Here is an 8,111-nt window from a genome sequence, read left to right as displayed (position 1 = left end):
TTTTAATTCTTGGATGGTATATTTTGAAACACAGAAGTCATCATTTTTGATATAAACTAACTAAATTTTTCTTCTTAATTGTTCCTTTTTTGTCCTGGTAAGGAAATCTTTCTGTGTGAGAATAATTTACTGTGTTCCCTTCACCTTCAGAACATGAATCCATGTGGAAATGCACTGTGTATGGTTTGAGGTAGGGGTCAGTATTCAGTTATGTCCATTTGAATATTTAATTGATCCAGCATTGTCCTGATCCCCTTGTAAATTTCACTGTGGAACAGCACTCTAATAATGCATGAGCATTTTGTATATAAGATGAGATTTACAAAGATAAGCACAGCATAGGAGGTCAAATAAGATTACCTCAAAGTATAGGTTCATAAATAAAACACATGGAGAAGTATAATATTGTTAGATGAAGAGAAAGAAAATATTTCCAGGTTACCATTGAGTCTTTTTACTCCAAGTTTTTTCATGAAGCCCAAGACTCTACTTTCTTCCATTGATTTTAACTTCATTTAGACAACTCTGTCATCTATTATTTCACTTTGTGACATACAGAAATAATTAAAAACCAGAGAATATATTCTATGCCATACATCATGGGTAATGATTTTCCAAAAATGACTTAAAAAGGAACGAATACACATGGTTGCAATGTTTTCACCATATTTAGTAGAAACACTATAAATGAGTTTTGATGACATTAGAATGCAAGTAAAGACATTAAATATAACTTATTTGTCCTGTTTGATGAGGTGCGAAAAAGAGGGCTTTCTGTGATAAACAGGTTCCCAGAGCATATAGACACATTTCTGACTTTTTTCTGCTCAGAAGTGACTACAGCAAATGATAGGCCAGAGAGGAGGTGAGAAGGAGCAATTAGGGATGGTGTATATCAAGGAACTTTGATCAACATCAACAAAGCTCATGGTTCTACCTTCACAATCCAGGAATAATCCTACTGTGCTGGTAGGTCTTGGAACATACTGCACCACAAGTGGGGAGGTGGTAAAGAGATTGCAGTGACTGTCCTCCTTAACACATCCAAGAAGAAAGAGTCCCTCCTCTCCATCTACCTTGTCATTCTGTCTCCTCTTTCCAATAATTGTTACAGACACCAAAAGCTCAATTCCAAGAGTCCCCCACGTGAACCTCCCAATAATGTTTGCCAGATGTGAAAGCCTGAGCCCCCCATACAAGAAAACATTCAGATTTTGCAGTGATATCGGGATCATCTTGAGGGTCACATCCAACATTCATGCTTCTCAAATCTCCATGCAGGAAGATATGTCTATTGGCTCTTTCAGGCTGCACAGTAAAATCAACAGCAAAAATAATTTTTAAAAAATATAGATACATGTAATTAATAGAAATTAGAATTCTTGAGGGAATAGTAGTTCTACCAAGAGTTTACTTTACCAGGAAATTTGAAGTTACAAGGACAGGAGAATTGTGACTACAACATTTAATAAAGTATAAGGATGATTAATATTCTCTATAAGAAGAACAAAACCCTAAAAACAGACATTGAAAATTTATTGAAATCTTAAAAATCGAGAGTTGAATATAATACCAGCCTGTTTTTATCCAATCTCCAATGTAAAAGTGAAATATTTTATGCCCTGAATGCCCTTTAGCTATCAAGGTCATTATTATTAAAATATTTCTTGTTCTTAAATACTAGTGATATAATTTTGGCAAGAATGGGAAGATTTTAGCTTACTCAAGCACCGCTCTAGATAACTGGATAAAAGTCCATATGTTCAAATTATAAGTGGTAACTGAAGGCAGATTTCTGCAAAATCTTTTACCAGTCACTTTGCGGACATCCCTGCTAGCTCTAGACTCAAACCGAATTTTAGATTTTTACACGTAGCTCTTCAGGTTGTAACTAAACTGAAATTATCATTTCTATTTTTACTTCCTATTTACATAAAAATTTCTTCTTTCTTTTTACATGTTAAGTCCAAATTTTACATTATATCAATAAAATATATTTATTGTAAGAAAGTACAAATACTCCAACAAACTGCAGTGAACTCTATTCCCCAATGAAACGTTTTTAACAATTCAAATGAAATACAGTAAACAAATGTAAAACTTTTATATAACCTTGGATTATTATGCTTCCTTCTGAGCATTGTTCCATTTATTCAATTTTTTATTTCTTACGTCATTCCTTTTACCCAATATAGAACTCTATACAAGAGCCCAGAACATGTTTGTTTTTCACTATGTTTTACACTTCATGTTATAAATTGGACTATAAATAGAAACACAGATATAAAAGGGTTGCATCATCATATGGTTCACTTCCTGCTGAAATGAAATAAAGATTTGATGAAGGGTAAAATATTACCCCCACGATTCTAACAAGAAGTAATACACTGTGGGAATTCTGCCAATGGGCTGACACTTACCTCTGAATCCACTGAGCCTGTCCAGCAGTCCAGTGATGGGCCCTGCACTGAGCTCTGGATTCACAGGCTCAGACGCTTGCAGCAGCAGGGACCCATACCTGCAAGGAGAAACATACAGTTTCCACATCTACAGCCAAAGAAATACATAAAAATCACCACTTTTATTTAAAAGACATTTCATGAGAATCCCTTTAACCCACACATTTGCTAATTCCAAAATTATCATTTTCTTTTTCAAATTCATTCTTATTCACAGTTCCTCATTTTCAAACACGATGGAAAAGTCTATCTGACTGAGAATTCATTCGGATCTTTCTTCGTATTGCTCCAAATTAGTAAGGATCATTAGTCTTAAGACTGGGAGAATATTCAAAAATGAAATTCTGGGTTCCAGACCTCTCCAGAAATTCCTGAAATCACTGTCTGGAAAAGTGGGGTTATTTTTAAGACTGCTGCATCTGTTGCTTCCTTCTCAAGGCCAGGGTGTTGAAACTCGCTCCAGGCAGGGAGATCTGCCTTTTATAGTTGAGGTTCTCTGGAGGCCTACACGGTTCAAACATACCGAGTAGTTTGTTTCATCCATTTTTCACAATTATATATTTAAATATAAACTAGAAATCATCAACACTTTTCACTGCTAAAATACTTTCCCCTTTTCTCTCTGGCTTCCCCTGGTTGACTTTGTATGCATGTAGTAAATGTAATATTTTCTCTTTCAAATATGAAGGCTTTTGAGCAATAAAAAGAAAATTAGGAATAGAGATGCTCATTTCCTTTATTTTTCTTTCATTTATTTATTTTTTGTTTTATTTATTTATTTATTTATTTATTTTTTTGGTTTTGCAGAACTTTCATTGAGCTGCTTAATAAAGTCACTGAGTATGGCAACAAAATAGATGACTACACGGGGTGGGGAATGGAGAAAGTACAACCAGCACAAGGCAGTATCACTATGTGAATCAATTATACCTTCAATGTCAAAGTTCCTGCTTGATAGTTGTGGAAACTGAAAGCATCTGCTAAAATCTTGGTATGCACTCACCTGTGTAATATGTCTCCAAAAGCCTGTAAAATAAAAAAAATTGAAAGGCTTAGTGCTTTCCACAAGATGCATCTTCCACTAAGTTCAGTGTGAGATTTGGAGACAGTTTCTGAAGATATTATTTTCCTACAATGTTCCCTCCTGGAAAGCATTTTCTGTTTCTTTTCTCATGAAAATCCAAGTCTATCATATGTCATGAATTAATGTCCTGACAAAGTCTAAGTCTTGAAGACATTCTCTTTTCAAGTGAAGGGAGAGGAGGCCCACAGAGTCTATGCTCTGAGGTAACCATAAAGAAGCTACTCAGGCATCTTCCCTAAGCCCTGTTACCAAAGTGAGTGGACCCCAAAATAATATTAGTGTGATCCTAGATTCCCCAACTTCTCCATTCTGCCATGTCTCCAAATTAGCCTAAATGCCAATGAATCACTTCTCATTTTATCCACTTTCAAAAATCCTAAATAAATCACTGACTTTTGATGGGAAATATTTCTTGGGGTTGTTTGTTACCTTAGCCATTCTACAAAGTTTTGTTGCTGGTGGATAAAGTAGGAGGGACCTTCGGTCTGCTAGAATCACTAGGAGAGGCTATACCCTCCCAACCAAGGAGCATTAGTTATTGAATCATGCTTTTGGAAACAAATCATGGAAGTGAAGGGGGAGACGGATTTCAGGAGAGAGGAAAAACACCCATGTATGTGAATGTTCAACATCATGATACCCCACGGTCAGTCCGTACCTGGAGTAGCTCCACATCTGCTTTATGGCACATTTGCTTCAGATCCTCATACATTCCTCTTAAAAGCTCCCTCGAATGTTCCATTCTGGCTTTGCTTTCATTGAGTTGCTGAAAAATGTCCTCGCCCTCCTTTCGCAGCCTCTCCAAGTGATGTTGCTCTTCTTCATGGAGAAATGCAGGCATCTTCTGATATTCAGCTCTGATTGCTTCTATCCTTAAACTCACATAATCCTGCAGTGACAATTAGTCAAAATAGAAATGTTTTATCCATCTTCTCTTGAATTTCACTGATTCCTCTTAGCATTCTGAACACCCAATATTTTAAACCTCAATCTTGTCAATTCTCAGATTCCACAAAATTTTATTCCTTTCCTTTTTTTCTGTACTAATATCAACATAGTTGTTTCTGCCCAGTTACATTTACTTGATTAATGATAAAATGTTTTCTATGACAGTTATATAAAAATGGATTTCTCTCTTCCACACCACATTTATAGAAAGAAAACACAGTTCTTGCTTAAGAATCAAACTATCGAGTTATATTGACTAGGTAAGAAACCATTATTTCTATTTTGAAGAATTGGGGCAAGTTATGTAAAACCATTATATGACAAATGATGACATGACCCAGACTAGCATTGTCAACTCAATGCATTTCACCCAGCATAACATATTCTAAAAAGGTTTCATTTATTCTCTTCCAAACTCACCCTAATCTGCAACATGGACTTCTTTGTGGTTCCTCAAACCCCCAAATAAATGCAAATTAAATATTACTGCACATGCTGTTTTCTATACCTAGAATTATTTTCATATATATATATATTTCTCACATATGTACTCACATATATATTTCTCAAATATAGATATATATGATATATGAGGAATATATACATGTATCTGTGTGTTTACATATATATTCCTCAAATATATCTGTCTATATATATATACCAACACCCAGATACACATATATATTCATATATTTATGAGGAAGAGGAAGGCAAACAGGAGAATATATATATTTCCTCCTGATCAAGATTTTGTTTCAGTGTGAATTTTTCCATGAGCCTTTTTTCTGACCACCCTATTTAAAACTCAAACCCTCATCCCCAGTCCCTGGCCTCTGTGCTCCTTTTCTACTTTCCTGCTTGATTCTTCTCCAAAGACACTACTGCACTCTAACACATCATGTACTTCACATATCTGCATGGTGACCATTTGCTTTTCTCATTTCCATTGCAAGATTTGTGTGTTTTCTTTCTTCTTTACTCCTTAATTTTCTAAGTTGATATTTGATATAGACTAGGTACTTATAGAATATCTTTCAGTGAATTAATATTAGAATAAATTAAGGAATTAATATTAGATATCATACCCTCAATATAAACATCCACAAAGAGAAAATCATTTCTAGAATTCTTCTCAAGTCCTTAGAGTTCTCCTTATATAAAATACTAGTTCCCATATTTCTCACATATTTATGTCTTCATCAAGACACAAGTCTACATTTCTCACCACTTTTCCCATTATGTTTTATGACTTATTCAATATTAATTAGTGCTGATATTTAATTTCATGCTTTCCCTAAGGTTGCGCTCTCTCACCTTCTGCCTGAAATTTAGCTCACATTTCAATATACTTGCCCACCAGGATTCAAATTCATACTGACTCAGCCTTAGAAGGGTCACCTGAAATTTCCATGACTGACAAATAACTCTTGTGTCCAGAAGTTATCCAGGCAGCCCATTGGGAACAGTGTGAAATGGCCCAGTTTCTTGTATTTGTTGGGGTATTGCTATAGGTTTGTATGGAAACAGATGAGCATGCTAGTGTAAAATCTGTGGTCTGATTAGAAATCCTACCAAAGAGTCACACTAACTTTTATAAAAAATTAGGGTGTTTTTTTCTCAAGTGTTTTCTCCTTCTTTATTGAATTCCAGAAACATTATGGGTTGAGATCAAGTTCCTATTTTAAGAATCACCCATTTGTTCCCTATAAGTTCCTGGAGAAGGTAGAGTAATACGGTACTAACCTTCCAGCATCTTGTTCTGGTGGTTTCCATGTTCAGGTTTCTGAGATTTTCCCAAGCTTTTTCCCATAAAGACTGCATTTTTTTAGGAGCTCCTCCTGCAAAAGAGCCATGAATTTAAGCACAAGTGAGGACAATAAAGTATCATTCACACTCTGATATACGAAGGACTCAAAATGAGAGACAAATTAGCCCACAGAAAAGAGAGTTTGCTGTGTTTCTCCTCATGTTTGTCGAATCTGAGAGGTGTGAAGTCAAGGAAGCTCATAACAGACATGCTTAAGGGGACACAGAGATGGCATCATCCAATCTCCAAGGAAATAGACTTACAAGAATTTCATGTGTCCTGCATAGAAATAGATCTTCAGAGGCATTACTTACCCGGCGTTCCTCAGCAGCCCACTCAATGGGACAGTGTCTGTGATTCTGGTGCTCCTGAGAGTTGGAGCACAGCAAACAGGGCAGGCTCTTGTCCACTTCACAGAACATTTTCTTTGTCTCTCCGTGCATCCCACTTATTTGCTCCTCAGATCTAAGGAATTGTCAGAGGCTAGCTTTTCTAGCAAAGGAAGCCATATTCTTCAAACAAATGTCAGTTTTGAGGTTTCTCTGCCGTGTTGTCTTCTTGCATATGGAGCGCTGAGCAAGAACTGCCATGTCTTGCCAGTTGAGGTAGAAACAGGGCCGGCAAAAGCTGTGCCCACATTCTATGGTGACTGGGTCTAGGAAGTAGTTCATGCAGATGGGACAGGTGAGTTCCCTCTGGAAGACTTGCAAAATTTCAGAATTCATGTTTCTGAAGAAGAAAGAGCAGCATGTCATTTTGGGGTCTGGGTTGGTGAAAATCTGTGAACATATCACCATATGTGATAGCTATATTTTCCTCTTGACAGTGCTCATTAAAGCGGAACAAACTATTTCCTCTGTAACAAAAATGAAAAATTCATACACAAAGAGAGTCTTTAGGCTTTTTAGTAGACACTACTGACTAGATGACTCACAACCTCTTCTACTCCCAGTTCCTGCCCATAACATAATGCAAATCTGTTCAAAAACCTATTCCCTGGATGTCGATATGAAACTCGGGTTTTAATCTTAAGTGGTCTGGAATAAAACATGGTCGTCCCTATTTCTCTTTCAAATAACTACTGAATGACTATTGGAGAGGAGTAGAAAACCTACATTAGGAAATAAAACATGAGAAGATGGTCAGAGGGCGCTATGGCATATGTTTAGAGAGAGGGACCCAGAAGCCGGCTCTTTAAAACAAAAACAACCCCAGAACAAATCAACAGACAAGATAAACAAAAAGACAGCAATTAAACCAGTCTAGGATAACTAGGAGATAAAATAAATAATGAAAAATATTGGGTTTATTTTTCTTATGGCTTAAATTAACTTCTTCTTTTGGCTACTCAAACTATGAACTGACATATAGTCAGTTTTTTAAAAACTGAAATATATATAATCATATTACTATGGTATTATGGTTAATTTTAGGTGTTAACTTGACTGGATTAAGTAATACATGGAGAATTGGTAAAGCATTATTTCTGGGTGAGTCTGTGAAGGTGTTTCCAGAGAAACATGTAAGTTGGCGAGCTGAGTGGGGAACAGCAGCCCTCAATGTGGGTGGACACTATCCAATCAGCTGGTAGCTCAGACTGAAGATAAAGGGCAGAGAGAAGGCAGTTTCCTCTCTTTCTCCTGAAGCTGATTCTAACTCAGCCAGGATATTGGTATCTTTAGGACATTAGCTTAATGACAGCCTGTGTTCAACTTCTCAGACTCCATAATCAAGGGAACAAATTCTCCTAGTGGACTTCCTCTCCTGTACAGTGTCATGTGTAGAGTAAAGACAGATATATGATCCGAGGGAC

At 36.3% G+C, this 8,111-nt stretch overlaps 1 pseudogene; it reads right to left on the bottom strand.

Annotated features, from left to right (window-relative positions):
• Positions 1 to 827: 827 nt before the first annotated feature.
• LOC100993850 (tripartite motif-containing protein 51-like) lies at positions 828 to 7,023 on the bottom strand (annotated as a pseudogene).
• Positions 7,024 to 8,111: the final 1,088 nt, after the last annotated feature.

This window comes from Pan paniscus, chromosome 9 (genome assembly GCF_029289425.2).
Source record: "Pan paniscus chromosome 9, NHGRI_mPanPan1-v2.0_pri, whole genome shotgun sequence".
Classification (NCBI taxonomy): domain Eukaryota; kingdom Metazoa; phylum Chordata; class Mammalia; order Primates; family Hominidae; genus Pan; species Pan paniscus.
The sequence above is the reverse complement of the archived record's forward strand: the minus strand, read 5'-3'. Positions and strand labels throughout refer to the sequence as shown.